General features: G+C 39.2%; 1 long non-coding RNA gene across 1 annotated transcript; it reads left to right on the top strand.

Annotated features, from left to right (window-relative positions):
• Window positions 1-343: 343 nt before the first annotated feature.
• On the top strand, window positions 344-19,288 carry LOC135449829 (uncharacterized). Its single transcript, XR_010440854.1, has 3 exons — window positions 344-439; window positions 14,032-14,136; window positions 18,937-19,288. It is a non-coding gene; the product is annotated as an uncharacterized LOC135449829 (long non-coding RNA).
• Window positions 19,289-20,015: the final 727 nt, after the last annotated feature.

The following is a 20,015-nucleotide window of genomic DNA, read 5'->3' as shown; positions in this document are numbered from 1 at the left end:
AAAACAAACAAAGGGATGCAAAATCTCCTTTTCTTTCTACACACTCAAATTGTTAGTGTTATTAAGAAGTAGTGTCTGTTATTAGTATGACAATGGTGACCAGTATCTCAAATAAGTTAATGTGCTTACAATGAAAGGATTAGCTTCTAAGGCATTCTTTCTGTGGAGGGATAGAACATAAGAACATAAAGATAGTGCAGAAGGCAGTCTCCGCCCTGAGGAATTGCAGCTGTACCAATCACCAAAGATTAGGAAAAGGCCTCCCTTAATAGGCCACAGCTGTGTCCAATAAGAAGGTGAGTGCTACAAAAGAGTGGGTGAGCTGGGTGAGGAGAGGGCTGGGGTCTGTTGGCTGTGCTGTGAGGAGAGATGGAGTTTGTGTCTGTACTGTGAAGGTGTCAGTGCTGTGAGGAGCTGTCCATGAGAAATCACTGATAAGGTATGGAAGGTTTGAAATAAGATGATACCATCTTTCCATGTCTTTTATTGTTTCATACAAACTCAGGTGAGTCCAGTTAAACCCAGTTCTGCAGAAAACCTCATGTCAGTGGACTCTTCTGCTTACAGAAATCTCCATTGTCATTTGGGATATACTATCGCTATGACTCAAATGAGCAAATAAATTCTCCTTTTTCCACAAGTCTTTTAACAAAGCAAAGAAATTCTCTCTTTGCTTCCACTGAGGTGAGATGCATGAATATAGAAGCAATAGGTGGAGAAAGGGAGGACACTGTGTGCTTACAAAATGTGTAGCTGCAATGCAGCCTCTGCCACAGTGTCTTTTGGAGAGTTCTGTATCCCATTCTCAGGGTACGTGGCACTGCAGCTGCAGGTGGTGGGAGCAGTGGAACTGAGCTATTTGCAAAGAGGTTCATGAACCTGCAGTTGTCTGCAGTTATAAGGTATTGTGCTAGTATTAATACTTAATGGAAGTGAATATGTCTGATTAGCTCAAAGCACTAGCCTCCATTTTACTGTAGTTATTTTCAGTATTAGGTACCACAGCAGAGAACAATTATGCTTTCTAGGCAAATACACTTGTCTGTGATTAATCACTTTTCCCTGGAATCATCTGCTCTTGTTCCTTTACTGCACCAGCTTCTAAGTTTTCAGAGTAAAAACTAATTAGCTACCTGAGGAAACTTACAGAAATGTTATTTTCATAAATTGCATAAACTGGATTGTATAAATGTCTTGATCCTATGAAGATTTAAGCACATGTTGAAATTTAAAGTTTAGAGTCCATATTATCAGCTTCTGGAGAACTGGAGGCTACTGTCAATCAGTGGACCTTCTGCATTTCCCTCTTATCAAGCATTAACTGGGTTATCTAAGGAGTAAGCAATGGATGATTGAATTTTAAGTAAAAAGGTGTTGTTTTTTTTTTTTTTCTTTCTGCTGTAATGTTCACCTTAAACATAAATTTAAAATTTGTCATGAGTTTGTTGTAGAATGGTATTACTATACTGACAGCTCTAGTGTGTAGGTGACTGGCACAGGAGGAATAAATTTCATGCCTAATAAATGACAACCTTGGAGAAAAAAGAGCAGATTACGAAGGTGTTTGAGTGTGTAACTTCACCACAATGGCCTGTCAATGTGCTTTGCCATTATTTAGATGACTTTTGCCATGAAACCAGGTTGGGTTCTGTTTAGTTCTGCATCTTGGCTGGCTGTGTTCTGGGAACTGCAATGACACCAACACTTCAGAATTTTTATGCACTGAGCTAGATGGGAGCAGCCTATTACAACTGGAAAGTTTACATCACAGTTGTCATCCAGCTCCATAATACAAACTTTGTTTCATCATACAACACCACTTGGTTCCCAGCTGCCCTTCTATAGCTGTGTTCTGTTCCTGTGCAGACCCAGTGGGGCTTAGGTCAGCAGAGAAGGCTGCTACCAATTCCTGTCTCCTGCAAAGGGTTTCTTGCTAGAAGTTCTGCTGGGAAACCAAGAGTAAATGTAGTTAATTTTTTTCATCTTCTCAGTTACTGTGTCAATTGCACTGAACCCAAAACTTTTTTTTTTACTGTACTACATTCTGAAGTGGTTTATTGTGGAGTAAGTATTACAGCAATTGTAACAACAAAATTCAGGGAATGCTTCTAAGAACATGAAATATGTAGAAAAGAAAGGTAAGCATAATAAGTACATATTTTTGTGTATTTATTCTAGAAATTGCTAACTAGGGATGAGGTTCAAAAACCATTTTTCAACTTTTTGTCTAAAAAATTGCAGGTGAAAATATTATGTGGATGCAAAGCACACATGATAGGGTATGTGCAGTTAAAATTATACAGTCTCTTCACAGTAAATGCAAACAAAAAAAATCTTTCTACTCTTGTGCTAAGGTTGCTATTAACCTACAGCAGACTTTGGTGTTTCATAGAGCAGCAGGTGGTTTTCAGGAGCTTGACTCCTACACTGGCTCAGAGCTCAATGTAATTGACTACCTAGTAAACGATCCAAGTGCTTTATTTACAGTGGGTGACCATTTTAACAGTCTAAACATTCATTTTGCAAATAGGGATTCTGGCTAATATTTATGGTCATTTCCACACATGGGCACAAGGAAAATGAGGCAAATATGAAGTATTGCTGCTCCATGACTCCTTTCTAAGAACTTGCTTTGTGAGAGCAGTAAAGCTCTTGTTGTCAGGCAGTTAACACAGCTGCTGCATCTACCAGCTGAGATGTGGCAACCAACTTCTTGTATGGGCTTGGTGTACTTCCTTAAAAAGAGAAGGCTGTTTTAAATTACTCCTGTTGATCAGTTTCAGCTTCCTCTGTTTTGCTTTGCTCTGAAAAGAACAGATATATCAGGTGAGATGCCTGCAGTTAAGGTCTCACATTTTTTATCTGCCTTGCAAGAGCATATCTTGATACTCAGTCCTTGATTGAGTATTTTTGTGTGCAGATATGTTCAATTTCATTTCAAAGACCTCCGTATCCAAATCAGCCTCCAAGATGAACTAAGCAATACTTTTTTGGGAGTAGGGGTACATGTTCATCACTGTCTCTGCAGGCTTTTTTCTGATCTCTAATGTTATATGTTTGTATGTATCAACTTCTTTCCTAGTGGTTCCTTGTGTTGGATTTGACTTAGTCAACTATTAAAGCATGTGTGTGTTGGGAAGTGTAAGTTTGGTCTGAAATTTTAAATGTTCTGCTGGTTTGGAGTCACATAAGTTATTTATTTCCCTACTACAGGATTAGTAGTAGGTTGAACCTCTCAACAGGCTTGAGAGGTTCTGCAATTCTGTGTATGTTCAAATTCACCTTGAGGTCAAAGCCCTTAGACTGGGCAATGCTTCTTGAAAAGCCGCTGGCTGAAATTAAGAACTACTACATGGAGTAATAATGAACTCTTTCTATATATGCCTGCATGCCATTGGTTTTTAACTGCATAGTTGTAGAGATATTTAACATTTTTGTAGATTCTTTATGGCTTTTATAATAACCTGGTTTAGTGTGCAATCTAAAGATTTGCAGCCATATATTAGTAGATATAAGAGTTTATTGATATCAACCAATACTAAATGGCCCAATTGGGCTTCAAAGAGAAAATGCTAAATAGCACTTAATTTCTGTATCAATTTGTAGACTCCCTCCATATACAGTGGAGATAGGAATCCACAGAATAAATATACTTTTTCGATGTACTTTTGAGTTTCTTATCTGTGTTGTATTCAGTAATACATCTTAACTAAAACTCTTCCAAGTGTCTCAGAAGAGCTTCAAGTAATTACAATAGAGAAAGACAACCTAATGCAAAAATACTTCCTTCTTCCTGCCCCCAGGTCCTGAACTTGCAGTTATTTTCATATAATTGGACCTTGTACTTGGGGAAAATTCAGTAGGACTCACTGTAAGATTGCTTTGTGAACATTTTTGTTCTGTGTTCCACATTCAAATGCAGTGGCATTACAGAGAGACAGTGTGGATTCAACACTGGCACTCATGATTTTAAAGATTATTAGGATTGTAGTGAGAGTTTTATCCCACTGCAAAGGGAAGAATCCCAAATAACATAGATTCATGCTGGGCCTGAAAAATCTGTTGTCATGGTGTGTGATTTGTTTTAGAATCCCTTCAGTCCACCAAAAACATGATCATATTTCTTTTAGTCTCCTCGATAGTTGGATTCCTAGCTATTAAATATCAAACTGTGACCCTTTTATCCATAGGGAAAAATCCTTGTGCTGTGCCTTGCTTTCCTGTAGGTGTCAGGTGTTAGTGGCATTGTGCCCCAAACCACAGGTGACATTGCCATCTCAGTATTCAGAGTTAGGGGTGAGAGGTTCATAAATCCTGTCCTAAAGGAGCTTGTCTGTACACTATTAGTTCTTTTAAAATATTTCAAAATAATTCCTATATAAGGCATTATATGCAATACTATATCATGTATATATGCTGGAGTATGAGAAGCAAAAATTATAGGCTATTAAATTTGCTAATAATGCCCTAAAATGCCAGAGGTGAAATAAATTCCTGTGTTGGTTTTGGGCTTTGTGTATAGAAAAATGTCCCTGATGCCAGGCAATAATACTTTCCATGTGAGTTCTCCCCTGTTGCATACTGTGTCAGCACTGCCAACTCAGTGGTAAAGTTTGTGCAAGCTGATGCTGAAAGAGGGGCCACAGCCTCAGCAATGTCCCACTGTGCAAAGCTTGCTGTGCTTGTGAAATGTTGCCTCCTGGGACAAACTTTCTGCCTTCCTCACTGTTCCCCTTGCAAAGCAGTTAGCCAAGCCTAGACTCACATTTTTCACTCGTACTGTATTTGATTTACATCAGCTGAAGGAAATGGTAATGTGCACCAGTGACTCTGGAATTTAAACAGAAACCCACAAGGGATCTCCATGCTGAAGGCCAACTTCCAAATATGGGAGAAGAGAAGCAGCAGTAGTAGCCTGGGAAGACATCCTCAGCACAGCAAGGGACAAAATAGTTGGAAGTATGTGAGCTTTTTGGAATTTGTTCAGAAAGGTAACTGCTGTCATGTTTTAGTCAGAGTGATGGAATGAAATACAAATACTGTGATTGCAGAAAGAAGGGTGGTTTATGTTAGCTGTCTAGGGCCTGAACAACAGAAGTGCAGCTATTTTTTTTCTATTCTATTTTTAAGTATGTAATAGTGCACTTGCTCCATATCCAAATGTGTATCTAAGCTCTGCCAATATCAATCTGTTAGGATCACAGTTTAATCAGGAAAACCCATAAGAAAAACATTTGTGAGGAAATTAGTGGGGCTCAGTGCCAGGTCTGGTTGAAATTCTGCCAGAACATTTTCTCTCAATACAAATAAATTCACCAATATTTATTCCCCACATTCTGCAAATTCTGATTCAAAGGCTTGAGAAGAGCTTTTAATATACATGTAGCCCCAAAAATGTAAAGGCTCAACAGGTTCTATTTGCTGGTGGAGTCACTTGTATTTAGCTGTTGCAGGGTTTTGGGGTTTCTCATTTCTATGAGCAGCAGTAGCTGCATGTCAGCCAGGCACATAGAGAAGCAGTGACCTACAGGCCAAAAGAGCACAGGGACAAAGCAGCAAGGGCAACTGACAGAGTAGGGGAGTGCAGTGTGGTTCACATTTCTACTGGGCCACTGTTTACAGAATCCTCTGGAAGTGGTACCCTTGTTCACTGCATTATAGATGGGGCTTAGAAGCTTTTGTTAGCTTGAGGATAGATGTGGCTTTTAGAAACAAACAAGGGGAATTAAGCCAAGGTCTTACAAATTGAAATACCATTAGAAAAGCCTACCTCTTAAGGATGTGGGCTGCTTATTTTCAAGGTGAAGGTGGAGCAATAGATTCTGTTTTTCTTTTTAAACTCCTTAAAGTAAATGTCCTATGTTCTGTTAGAAAATGAGAATTGATTGCAGTGTGTTTCAAATTTCTTGAACTGACTCTGCTGTCTAAACAATGAGTGAATTTGAGTTTTTTGAATGTCATATGGTGGTCCATACAAGAGTATATTATTTATATGTCATTAGGTAAAAGCATCAACACTTTTCAGGTTGATGAAAAGTGCAAGTTGTAGTGGAAAGGGCTCCTAAATTTCAAGTTAAAGTCTCTCAAATTAGGATTGTTTGTTAAAATTGAGTCATTGTGATTCTGCTACTGTGCCATCAGTGAAAGATTTAGCAGGAGTGCTACTAAATGACACCCTTATCTTTCAGAGGTGTTCAAAATAGGAATGTAGCAACTTGGATAAAGTTGTTTCTGCCTACCTGAAGAGGTTTTGGACATTATTCTGTAAGAAGACATCCTTACAGATGTGGCTGCTGTTTAGGAGATATATTTTATGCCTCAAAAGTCTTAAACCCTAGTGCCTGATTTGTTTCTTCTTTTCAGCCTCCATTTCTGTACATGATCATGGAGTCCAAAAATTTTGTGATGTTAAAGATTCCTCCTCCCAGTACATGCTAAAAACTGTTCAGACTTTAGTTGAAGAATTAAAAAAAGAAGTGCTACATATAGCTGTAAATTACAAAATAAGGGGTTCTGAATGTTAAGTGCTTATAACTTCAGTAGAGATATATTTTCACTGTATCATCATCAAAAAAGTTACTGATTCCAAAAGCTTTTATGAAAAAATATTCAAAAGCCATTTTTACAAATTCACAAATAGACCCATCAGAGTCTATTAAATACATAGACACTATTTTTAGTTCAAATCCCCAGCTTTAGATTTTTCAGCTGATCATATGTACTTGGGGAATTGTTATTTTATTCTTTCCCCCTCTTTTTTACTCTTTCATAGACATTTACTGTTGACTGCCGTCAGAGTCAGGACACACATGGCCTGACTGGGCATCTTCATGTTGTTCCTGGGAAATGGTTACTCATGAAAGAAGGACCAAAGTTTGTGTCAGGGTAATATGAAACTTCAGGGTGATAATGTGTGATATGAAAGTAACTTCTTATCTGCTGTTCCCCTTACATCCTCTTTTCTGTGACTGAGCTTTTCCTCTCCTAGAGCTGACTAGTCTCCGTTGCAACAAAGATATATATTGTATAAACACAGTACTGTTGCCATTTGATAATTAGTGATAATGTGAGGAAAAACAACGTGTGCTGTGTCATCACATCCTGGCACTGTGGACAACCGTGGGCACAGTGATAGGGGAAGCACAGCTGTGGGTCAGGTCATGGAGTGGGCTTGCATCTAGTCATGTGGCAGGGACTACTTGAGGACAAACTTTTAAATGCCATGCATGCTTTTATCACGCAAAACACGAGCTGTAAGAAAAGAATTGTACATATATTGAATATATGCACATTATATATTAAATATATGTACAGAAATACTTATATTAATGTATGTACTCCCATGCACCTGATTAACATGCTTATCATAAAATGGGTAAGGTTGGGAAGGGATCACGGGTGAGGTCATCTGGTTCAACATCTCTGCTCAAGCAGGGCACATGGCAGAGGATTGCATCCAAATAGTTCTTAAATATTTCCTGTGTGGGAGACTCCACAGCCTCTCTGTGCAATCTGTTACAGTGCTTGGTCTCCTGTGCAGTAAAGTTCTTCCTCATGTTCAGGTGGAACTTGCTGTGTATCAATTTCTGCCTGTTGCTTCTTGTCCTGTTGCCCAGCACCACCGAGCAGAGCCTGGATCCATCCTTTCAACGCCCTCCCTTCAGACACTCTCAGACGTGGATGAGATCCCCTCTCAGTGCTCTCCGCTCGAGGCTGATCAGGCCCAGCTCCCTCAGCCTTTCCTCACTAGAGAGATGATCCAGTCCCTCAATCATTCTGTCCCCTGTGCCAGGAGCTCCATGTCTCTCGTGTGTTGGGGAGCCCAGAACAGGACACAATGCTTCAGATGCCCCTCACTAGGACTGAGTAGAGGGGCAGGATCATCTCCCTCAGCCTGCTGGCAATGCTCTTCCCAAGGCACCTCATGATACCTTTGGCTTTCTTGTCCACATGGGCACACTGCTGGCTCATGAACAGCTTGTTGTCCACCATGACCCCTGAGATCCTTCCCTGCAGAGTTACTTTCCAGCAGATTAGCCCCCCAGGTGACAGTATTTATGGCACTCTCTGTGAAATATTTTCCTTGCATGTCCTTTATGTAAGTTGAGAGTAAGCTTGTGGCATCTGTCTCCTAAAAAAGAAGTCTGGAAACAACTTCCCATGGCTTCATGCAAGCCTATTTTCAATCAAAATGTCTCTAACTAATATAGGCTAGAAATGCCATGTGTCTTTAATTAGGTTTGCATTTCTCCTGGAGACTGGGAGCAAAGGCAGAGAGAATATAATGCAATAGAAACCCTGGGAAAATTAGATCTGAAAGTGAGGTAAAGAAAACAGATTCTGAACACAGGACCAAGACAGAAAATTTATTTTGAGAGCATTATTTAGGCTTTCTACTGACAGAACTATGTTGACAAGCTGAGAGATTTCATGAAAGGAGATTGTTTTGTCCATGAAATTATAGTGAACATAGAAAATGCTTTCTATATTTTAAATTAAATTCAATTAATTATATTTCAAATTAATGATAAAGGAGATGAAAAGCATGAGTCAAAACTGAGGCACAACATTTTAAGAAGTTACACACACACACGCACATCTGAGTACATACAGTTCATGCGTCCACAACAGAAACCCCTTGGGATGTCAGCTTCCTTCTACTGCTGTAGGAAACCAGGACTTCTGTAACTTTCAGGAAGAGTTTAAAATAATATCACTAAGTGTATTTCCAAATGTGAGTTTGAGCAGGGAAGGCCATTTACTGCACTAGATGTTGTCAGGAAAGCTCTGTACTGAGTTTCTGAGGACTGATTGGGGTCCTCGATGGTTATGAAGAGAATCACCGTGGCACAGCTGCTTTCCAAATCTTGCAGCTGAGACAATCCTGGGACAAACATAGTAACCTTCACCACTGCACACTGAAGTCTGGTTCTCCTTTTAACTGTCTTGTTGCAAAATACAGGCGTGTTAGTTAAATAGCTGAAGTACAAAGAGAATCATGGTTTGTGGATTTGTGAGGCTCAAACTCTAAGAGCAAGTGCCCTTCAAGTGGTTACAAAAAGGGCTCCAATACTCTGGGGAACCCTTTGATTGCATGTCAAATGTACAGTGACTAGATGGGATCTAAATATCAGTTGCCACATGTTATGATAGAGAATAAACCTGCCAATGAAAGAGCAGACATCATTGCATGAGGTCTGTCTTACAAGGAATAGGAAAGAGATAATCATATTCGTGACATTGATCAGGGTTGTGCAACAGATAACAAGGTAATTGAATTTGTGCATTTGGGGTTAGGTTGTAAGAGAATTTAAGTCCTATTCCACCCTAGCAAACAAAAATCCAAAGCAGATATACTGATTTTATAATGGTGAGAGATGTCCTTTTTTCCAAAGCCTCAAGTGGGTGCACACAGAGATGTTGTGTGAGTGGGGGACCACGGCCTTTGTGCTGAAATCCAGCAGATCATAGGGAACATGCAGCAAGCTACACCACAGAGGAGGAAAAGTAAACACTGCATCCTGGCTGCTGCCAGCCTGCTCTCACTGCCCACAAAATAGGAAGGAGCAGAGTCGCAACTCAGACCTGTGTCTCTAAGAGAACACTAAGAAAACATTAAGAGCAAATAAATATAAAAAAACAAAAGTATGCCCCCAAATAGCCCCCAACCCAACTAACTCCCCTCCCCCCCTTTAAACCCAACACACAAACAAACAAAAAAAGCTAAGTCCCCCTGACCTACAAACAGCCCAACAGGCTGAACCTGCATAGCTTAGGTTCTGCTCAGGGACCTCCAGTCCAGGGCTGGAACTGCAGAACCTGCATAAAGGCAAGAACTTGGGAGGTCCAGGAGTAGAAAAACAGGGAGTGTATGTAGACATGCAGAGAGAGAAATCCTTAGTAAATGCAGCACTAGAAGAACAGCAGCTGCCAGAGGCCAAGGGTTGAGGTGCCTTGTCCCTGAAGAGCTATGTAAAGAATCTTGCCCAGCACCTGTCCATAGTGTTTCAGGCTTGATAGTTTTGTGATAACATCTAAAGCTGCTACTATATATTGGGGGGGAAAAAAAAAGATAAAACAAGGAAAAACAAGAAAAAATAAAAGCAAATAAAAGGTAAAATAAGAGGAGAGCAATGATAATGATGACATTCATTTGGAAAGAGTCATTTAGAAAAGATTCAACTCTGGCACAAACTGAGACCAAAAAGGACACCTAAGGAGAGGAGTAGCCATTATGATAAAATAATCTGGATTTTTTACTGATAACAAAACAACTTAAAAGTGCATGCAAACATAAACTGAATTAGATTCAAAGAGGTGATAATTGCCTCCAATGAGCTTTGAGCCTCCTATAAACTGTTAAATACTCTTAAGTTATGGGTTACTTTGAGTACATTGCAACATACAGACACTGTAGGAGCATCCCAGGGAATTAACCGTGCAGCTGATAAAAACTGTAAAATGGAGAAGTGTGCTTCTTTGCTCCATATCCAGTGTGTGGCTCTTCCACCTCACCCAAAATCAAAGGAGTTTTGTTTCTTTCTACTTTACTGTTTCTTCTGCTTTCACGTTCTGTTCTCTGTATACTGAATTTCAACCAGGTCAATACATGGGAAATAAGGTGCCACTGCCCCCTTGGTCTGCAAAGTCCAACAGATGGCAGCTGACACCTTAGAAATGTATTCTCTCACAGGTACCGTGGCCAGAAGATGGCTTCTGTGGTGAGAAGAGGTAATTTGGCACTACTGCTAGTGCTGCTGCAAATATATGATGTATGGAATATGTATGTGTATGGAATGTGCCAGAGCTTCATGAAAATCTCCAGGCTGTTTCTCTTTTGCCTTTCCCAGCTAGCATCCTACAGCCACACTGAGTTCAGACTTAGTATTCCAAAAGCAGAGAGAGATCTCTTCATTTGAGATAAGAAATAGAAAGTCCCTTCTCTGTACATTTTCCTAGGAGCACAAATGCTTCCACAGGCATTCCCCAGGAAGGCAGCAGCTGTCACAGCTCAGACCACTAACCCCTCCAAGTTCAATCAGTCTGTGGCCAGTCCTGACACTTTCAGAGGAAGGTTTTAGAAACCCCACTTAGGAATTCCCACCCATGGTAAGAGAATGTGTGTGTTCTTTTCACCCCAATAATGTGGCAGTGAGTTCTTACTGTTACTTTCGTTTTAACCTGAGGATAAAGCAAACTCCTTCTGGACATGAAATAGTGCTGAATTTAGATACATTCATTCCCCTACACATGAAAATCCCATTAGGGTGGGATTTCACAGGCTGCATGATTCACATACTGGCAAAATGACATTCATAAGTATTTGGATTTACAAAACTGACCAGCTCACAAAATACCCATTGTAATCTGCAAGAAATACAGATACAACATAATGATTTGAGATTGTGAACAGTAAATATTCCTATCTTTTTGCTGCCAAAATTTATAGTTATTAAGAAACTGGAAGTATTGCTTAGTAATAATAATATTAATTTATCTAGTGGTAGATTGTTCTCCATGGTTGTGGATTATCTGTTTTCTCTGCAAGTAATGGTATTGCTTATTTCTACTGGTATGCTTTGCAAGTTCATTCATCACTGTATTTTTCAAAGGACAGTGTAGAGATTAGCTAATTGTGGTACTCTATTCTGAAGTTGGCATGGGCCATTCTTATTTTAGAAAAGAAGGAACTGAGACTTTTTAAAAAACAAACAATTTTTCCTTCTTTAGTAGTGCCTGAAATTGCTAAGTCATATTTTTAGGCTTAGTCTGTACTGCCTCTTTTTGGAATACTTGGGAGCACTGTCTCTGTGCTTTTATTTGACATGAACAGGGTAATTACACATCAGACTCAGTGTCGAGAAGTGGTCTCAGAATAAAATCCTATTATAGGTTTTAGCCAATGGTCTTGGATACATCTGTGAATAAGCACCTGAGTTACAACACCCCAAGGTGTTCAACACTGTTAATTCTATTCTCCAGTTCCGAGTATTCTAAGCTAATTCTTCTGACCTCTCTGGTTCCAGTAATACACATGGCTGTGAATCCATTCTCTTAAATTCTTAACTGTAGGTGTTAGATTTCAGATAGAGATGACGTGATACTACTTATGTCTTGGCAGTGTCTTTTGCTCTGAGCTCTCATTCTTGAAATGTTTGGCATAGTTAAAGCTTTCTTATATGGGGGGTTTATTTACTCTGTGTAAATTATACTCTTGTAAGACTTCTGCACATCTCTCAAATTTTTATATGAACATGTGAATATGTGGAAGAGTATTTAATATAAGCTACTAGCTTTTTATATGTTCAAACAAGACAAAAAAAAAGTGGAGCTTATACCTCAGTCTTCCATAATTTCTGCATAAGCCATTATTTGACCTGGATTTCTTAAGTACTTAGCCCAACTTTGCACAATTTTATCCAAGTCCTAAGCACCCAAGAAAATAACTTTACTGAAATCCTCATGTCACTGAATTAAGTAATAGAATGCACACATACTGTTATATAGCAAGGAACTTACCCCTGAACTTCAAAGGAATTCTGTGACCAGGAAAAGAAAATCCAGAGACTATTTCTCTGTTTTAGCATTACCAGAACTAATGGAACAGAATAATATTTTTAGGTATGTGCACATTATTCCCAAACACATTCAGTCTAGACTTAAACACTCTTGACAGTCCAGAGATGTTCCTGGATATTGCAAAGGGAGCTGTGAAGCAGAGCAGGAGCTGCCCTTGGACTGTGTACATAAACACTTTGAATGTTACTTAGTCTGGTTAAAACTAAATCCAACTTCTTGAACTGAATAAATTTCTTCTTCTTCTCTAGAAGTTGCAGGCAGTAGTTCAGCAATAGATAAGGTCAGGAAGGAATAAGTAATGTGTAGGAGACTTTACACCTGTGGGTGGAAGTTGGGGAATATCCATTCAGTCATGAGCATTGCTGGTGAGTTTTAACCTCTTCCAGAATATCTCCAAGGGTCTGCAAAGCTTTCAGGCACTCTGGGAGATGACAAACAGCTCACATAGGACTCTCAGACAGAATTTGTAAAGTCTGTGACGTTCCAACATGCTTTTTGGTAACAATTGTCTATTACTGTTACAAAACTGCTATTATCATTTTTCTGAAAGGTGAACATATACCCTAAGTTATCCCTGACAGCAGCTGAGGGCAGTGCAGCTCATTTGCTAATGATTGTCCCAACATGCAGAGTAGAACTGTAAACTTTTCCTGGCAGATCATTTATGCCATCTCCCCTAGTAATTCTAGGAATAGTCTGCTCACTTCATGTGGGACAATGTTAATTTTTTCTTTGCTGAAGCACTGGATGTACCAAGTAGCACACAGATGGCCAGCAGAACCACAGATATTCTTGCAGTGGAAATTGTATGGAGTTTTATGAAAACAGTCAGTAAGGTGGTGTAAACATGTATTTTATTTATGTGTTGTCATCTGTAAAGACAAAGGCCTTGCCTTTGTTTGGAATTTGGCCTGCAGACATTGAGGTAGAGGAAACAGTACAACTTCCAGTTCTGTAAGAGAAAAAGCTTTTCTCCATCCTGGAGTGATCTCTCTTCACATTATTTTTTGTCCTTGTTTCTTGTGAGTTTATCTTGTGCAGGGACACCAGAAACTGTAGTTGTGGTTTACAGACCAAACAGTGCCCTAGATTTCAAATGATCTGCAGTGTTGCAACACTGTGAGCTGTGACAAGGTCAAGTTTTTGAAGAGCAGCACCACAGGGTGTGCAATTCATTGTAAATGAGACAAGAGTTCTCACTTCAAAGTATTTATATGAAACAAAGACTTTTAAAAAGAAGTAAAAATAATTCATCTGTATAAAAGCTAGTTTAAAAGTGCCTTTAAAAACAGATCACCCTTAATCTGTTCAGAAATGCAGTTCATAACTCTTTCAGTGACAGGCTTTCTTCACACCCTGTGTATCATCACACCCATTTAACCCATTGACTAATCTACTTGCTAATAGCTCACAGTCTGAAACAAATTCATCACCCACATCTGTATTGCTTAGGCTGTAGGTTTGTCCTGGACCTGACACTGGTGGTGCAAAAGAGGCACTGAAACTGAATACTAATGCAGAGAACTCTTCACACCCACAGACTCCGTGGTCAGCTAGGTAAGCTTACAATGAATTCCCCTGTGACTGCACTGTCTTCAGACACTCAGGAGTGGCTTTTGTTTAATGACTGGAGTGTTGTTGTCAGGATTTTGTTTTGAGAGGCACAATTTTGTCTGCTTATTATCTGACAAAAAAATCTGCTTTCATTACATCAATTTAGGTAGTTTTCTCATCTCAGCTAATTTAACATTAAGATTTTCTGGCTGCAATTTCAGTTTTTGTCTTAGCATTTGTATTACTGCTAATTGAACACTAGTTTTTGAGTTTTCTAATTATTTAATGTCATAAAAACTCTAAAATGAATATGCATAATTCCTGTATCTCATTTGGGGAGAAAAGCTTAGGACTGGGGCACTCTAATTCTAAAACCCCAGACAGCAGTTTGAGTCATAACCCTTAATTAAAAGACTACTCCTAATTACAATACTACATGACTTTTCAGGATCCAACTTACTTTCTGTTGTCCCCATTAAGTGTGGCAGTTCATTACTGTATTTACTTTGCACTGGGCTTATCTTCATTAGTGGCTACCAACAGCCTAGAAAGGGATTCAGAATTTTCTTCTATTTAATGTCAAATATATTTATACTGTGGATTATGTCTATAAATCTATTGCAAAGAAAGTTACTGGTACTCTGGTGCCTTCTGAGACTTCATAATCTCACAGATGGTGACTCCTAAAACACACCTTATTACAGCTTGGGAAATGAACTTTTCAGTGCAGAATGCTGCAGTTCATAAATATGAGTTCTACTTCTGCAAAAATTCCTGGTTTTCACTGGGGCCTTCAAGGTCCCCCAGTGCTTCTCTAACAAATACTGTCAGGGAAGCTGTATTAGCTTCTCCAGCTTAAAGCTGTGTGGTGGCTAAATAGCTAAACTTGTATAGAATATATCAGTCATCTTTATGATGGCTTTTGGAAGTATTTCTTTGAAGTGTCAGGCCATTTGATGGTTGAAGAGAGTTCATACTTTTTAAATGACTGTTTTATAGTGCAGTTCAAGTCTCAGAAGGAATTATGAAGTGGCTTTGGAATGCTCTCCATTTGCACTTTGGTACCTACCTCAAATCTTATCTGCTTATAAATAAAATGCTATTTTTGACAGCTACTCCTACATATTTTGATTGGAGAGTGAAAGCCAAGAAAAGTTTTCCTCCTGTTCATTAATTCCTTACAGTAAAGAACTCAAGTTAGGAACCCAGATTAGGAAAAACCTAATGTGAGAACCCTTGTAAAGAATGTTTGCAGCCTTGGTATTCAATCAGGAGCCAGAATAAAGAGTGCATTCTCTGAGTGGCATATGATGTGCAGGTACTATAGGAATAAAAGAAGATTTCGACTTTTCCCACTAGTGTTCATAGGTCTGGTTAGAAACAGTCCTTAAAAAACAAACCAAACCAACCAACCAAACCCTCACACCCCCTCCAAAACACACATACACACAAACACTTGTTTGGGTTTTAGCTGGCACTTTCAGAAGTAATGCAACTTCTAGTCTAGAAAGAACCTGGTGACTTTTCCTTGGGACAGTGGCTGTAGTGGATTCAAATACAAACTTAACCCAGGTTTTGGCTTGAAGCTATTTAAAATATAGTGTCAAATATAGTGTCAACAATTAGGAGACTGTTGGATTTTAAATTTTGTGGGCCACTGAGTTATTATACAGAATCCCTAGATTACTACTAATCTTTTGAACAACTATTGATTCTAGCAATATGTGTAGACAACTCAGTAAATATTTCGTCCAGATTTCTTGCAAAGGAAGTACATGCTTATTGCAAGCTTTCTCCTGTCAACACCAACTGTGATAACAACTTAATACGGTTGTCAGAAATGTTCTGTATTTCTGAAATCTGAAAATCCACACTTGCGTTCATACGCAAAATAGGAGAAGGATTCAAAAATAGTAAGGTTGAAGATTGCTTAAAAACTGAATCAAATCCAATTCAACAGCAACCAAACCCACAAATTTTTTATCATCAGATACTTTTTGTTCAAGTGGAAAAAAGATATTTGGGATCCTGTAGCACCAAATCCTAGCTTTTCATCCCACTAAGTGATCTGTGAAGATACTTTGTGATCTAAAATAAGACATGCAGACCGGAAGTATAACGATACTGTTTTTCTGTGGGAAACAAATGCAGATTCAGAGCTCCTTGAGTCAGGCTTTTTGCATTGTTTATTTGGAAAGACCTTGGTTTCAGTTGTTCTGTCAATGTCATTCATACAAGAAAAAACATTTCAGTGTGACAGCTACATGGAGAATAATTCCTTTTCCTTGCCTTGTTTCACTCAGCTGTTACTGGCTGTGTAACTGGCCAATGCACAAATGGTCCATGCTGTTCCTGAGAAAAGCCTTGCAGCAATAGCTGCTAGAGATATTAAAATTTTGGTTTTTCCTGTTTTCCTTTTGACAGAAATATGATGCTTGTATCTCTTTCAGACTAATCTATTAAAAAATTTCACCAGGGTTTGTTGTTATGCTGACATGCTCTGCCCTTTTTTTTTTTTTTTGTGAAAAAGTACATATATGAGAGCTGAGTTTTTTAAATGTTTTAGTTGCTACATTTTTTCCCTGCAATGTTAAAGACTAGTTCAGGGTCAGGAATGCCCATCAAATAGAAGAGACAGAATAGCCTGTAGTTCCTTTTGGAAAGCAATGCTGTCTTCCTGCCAGTACCTTTGCCAGACTTGTAGACTGGTGCTCAAGCATCTCTCATATGGGAAAGTGAATTGTTGCCTATCAGCTACAGCTGCTGTGTGTTGCAGTGGCTACGGGTTATTTCTTACTTTGGGGGAGAAAATTGAAGGTGGGAAAATGGGGCATCTGTTAAAATTCCTAGAAAAGTATTTATTGGTTGGCATAGAGATCAGGGCCCTTGAAGGGCTCAGGAACTGACTCTAACAAGGGTCAGCACCACACAGCCCCTCAGTAGTCTGGGACGATGCTGAGAGCTTGTAGCAGCTCTGAGTGAGTGAGGGATCTGCTCCACCCCTGCTGGGCATCAGCTGAGGAAGTGCTGGGGAGGTCACACAGCCCAGAACTGAAGGGAACAGCGTGGATATGAGGAGCAGGGTTATGCCTGTGTGTTGGTGCAGTCTCCACTTTGTCATGATGCAGATTCTGAATTGTTAACAGTCAAAACTGCCCTCCACCAGTTTTCTGTCTTCCTCACTGAAGTGGACACAGCTAAATTATGCTCTCTCTAGCTATTTGCTTGATTCTTGCAGTTGTACCTTGCAGTTGTATCTGCTAGGATATTTTCTTGAGCTGCCCCATTCCTGAGGTAAATAAATCCTTCTTCCCACTCTCCAGTCCTACTGTATCATCCTTGATAGGGAGTCTTGTATGTCAAACCCAAAACATTTTCATAGCAGATCTCATAAATGGATAGTTATAGACTGCTGTGGCTCTTTTTCTGTGTACATACATTTAACTTATCTACAGTATTATCAGGGTAGGAGTAAGACCTCATCATGTGATCTTCATCTGTATTGCACCTTTTTTCTGATTCTTGCAGAACCAATACTGGTGTGCACAGTTATCCAAAATATTATAATTTCTTTGTCTCGTGTCTCAATGGTAATGGCAATCTCTGCATTAAACAGAATTAGTATCGTTAGTATTTTTTCTGATATATAAGTGTCATGATTTTATGACCCTTGTAGCCAAATAATGTTTAAATTCAGATAAGTTTGACTCAAGGAATTCTACAATCTTGTGACATAACACTGAAGAAATTTGAGAATTTTATATATATATATATATACACACACATATACACCTCATGCAAATTTAAAATGTGTTATTTCACTTTAAAATAGAGTCATCAGCAAATGTAACTGTCCCAGTGCTCACTGATATGATCTTGTGACCAGCAGGAGGGGGAAGGATGGCTTAAACTGAGATCTGTACAGACATTTTCTTATCTTCTAGAAAGTAGAGCATGTTGCTCCTGCTATGTGATGTCCTCCTTATCATGGCATATTTCTTGAGATTACCCAGAGAGCATCAGCATTTTTTACAGGGAAAATAAAAACCCAGAGTCCAGATTTTTATTGTCTCTTTTCTGCTCCACCTGTGATGTCTGTCTATTTTCAGACAAATCTGAGCCTCCATGGCTGAAGCAGGTTTAGCATTTACACAGCTCAGAGCAATGAGTCACATCTTGGTTCTGTTCAATAAACACATAGAGTTCATAATGAAATACAAAGTTATTTCCAGACAGGGCCCCTCTCTGAAAAATGTTAACAGGTGGAAGCCCTAGTAGATAACTTAATGTCTGCTCTTCAAGAGAGGGTTATTTTTACCCCCAGCCTGAGTTTGGTGAGTGCAAGTGTACCATGCAATGATATACAGAAAGCATTTATAGCTGGAATGCTCTGGAGTGCCATGTCCCTCCCCATTTTTAAAGCAGAAGACGCAAACAGTCTGATAATGTGGATGCATTTGTGCTTTCATAACACCTACACGAGGACATGATTTGATTTCTAGGCACAGAATTAATTTGATCACTTTGAGAACTGGCTTATGAATAGAGAGTACCCAGTATCAAGTCCATAGGTGCTTTGATGAAAAACAGTGTGCAAGAATATTTTTCATGAAAATGCAGCTTTTCATTTTGAGGTTACTGATCACACTAAGTTTACAGCTCTGTAAACATTTCTAGACTTTCATATGCTTATATATGGAAAGTAATCTAAGAAAAAAGGTATATTTCTCTCTCCATTCATTTTTTGCTTGAGGAAAGATTATTTATTTGTAGCTTCTCTGAAAATTTTGCTTTTTTTCCCAGTGTCTAGCTTTGTTTTTAACCCTTGAAGAAACGCATGCTCAGGAAACTGAGGAGCGTTATGAAGACATTTGAGCTGGTAACTGAGTGCTAAAGTCTTGTCTGATGGCTGCTTAGCTGAGGGAGAAGAGATTTGATCGCTTGTGGAATTCCCCCTGCCTCAGCCCACGTGGATGGGCAGTGAGCAGCATTCCCTCCTGGCTTGGCAGCTCTGGTCCATACTCAACACAGTGACTTCAGTGCCTTTGTCAGCAGTGTCTGCTGGAGCACTGGAGGCTCACCACTGTCCCCTGGGAATGTGGGACAGCAGTGGCTTATAAAAGCATAATGCATTCCCAGTGTGCTCCTGAGAGAAAGGAGTCCAGCTTTGCTCAGGTCCCGCTCTGTGGGAAGGGCTGTAGAAAAGAAAGCCCTTGGCAGCAATGTCAAATGATAAGTCCCATTGTGGTGTAAACAGGGTTGAGGTTTAGAAATGAAAAATTCAGTGGTGAATCACATGAACTCTCCTTCCCACTTACTGAATACATTACAAGTTTTTAGAAAAATCTGCATTAGTAATACTATAAAAATCTGCTTTTATTGGATTATGGATTGCCTTGCATATCCTCAATTGAAAAAAGGGAGGTTGTGCCCCCCCACATGCTTGCCACTAATATATCTTATTGTAAGAGAACTGCTCCGAGTATTTTCATTTCTTTGTCTTTTCTGAAACACCCACTTTGCCAGAATGCCTAATAGAGGCATGTTTTTGATGAGTATCTTTTCTTTAGAAACTGGGCTGAGAGCCACAGACTTGCTTCCAGTGAACCACCAAACATTCTTTTAATTTGATGACTTCAGTAACTGTTGTATTTAGATGAACCCAGACAAGTTTATATGTGAAAGTGTCTGTCTTTCATTGCTAATCCTTTCAGCTATTCAGTCTTTTTAAATCCTTGTCTTTTTAGGCTTAAGAGAGTTACATCCCTATCCAGACACTTAAAATATTCTGGTTTTAGGACTTAAAAAAGCATTTCAAGGCTCTTCCTGTGTTTAAGATTGTACTGATAACTGCAAAGAAATTTTTTAAAGCAAAGATTTTT

This window comes from Zonotrichia leucophrys, chromosome 6 (genome assembly GCF_028769735.1).
Source record: "Zonotrichia leucophrys gambelii isolate GWCS_2022_RI chromosome 6, RI_Zleu_2.0, whole genome shotgun sequence".
NCBI classification, from domain to species: Eukaryota; Metazoa; Chordata; class Aves; order Passeriformes; family Passerellidae; genus Zonotrichia; species Zonotrichia leucophrys.
The sequence above is the reverse complement of the archived record's forward strand: the minus strand, read 5'-3'. Positions and strand labels throughout refer to the sequence as shown.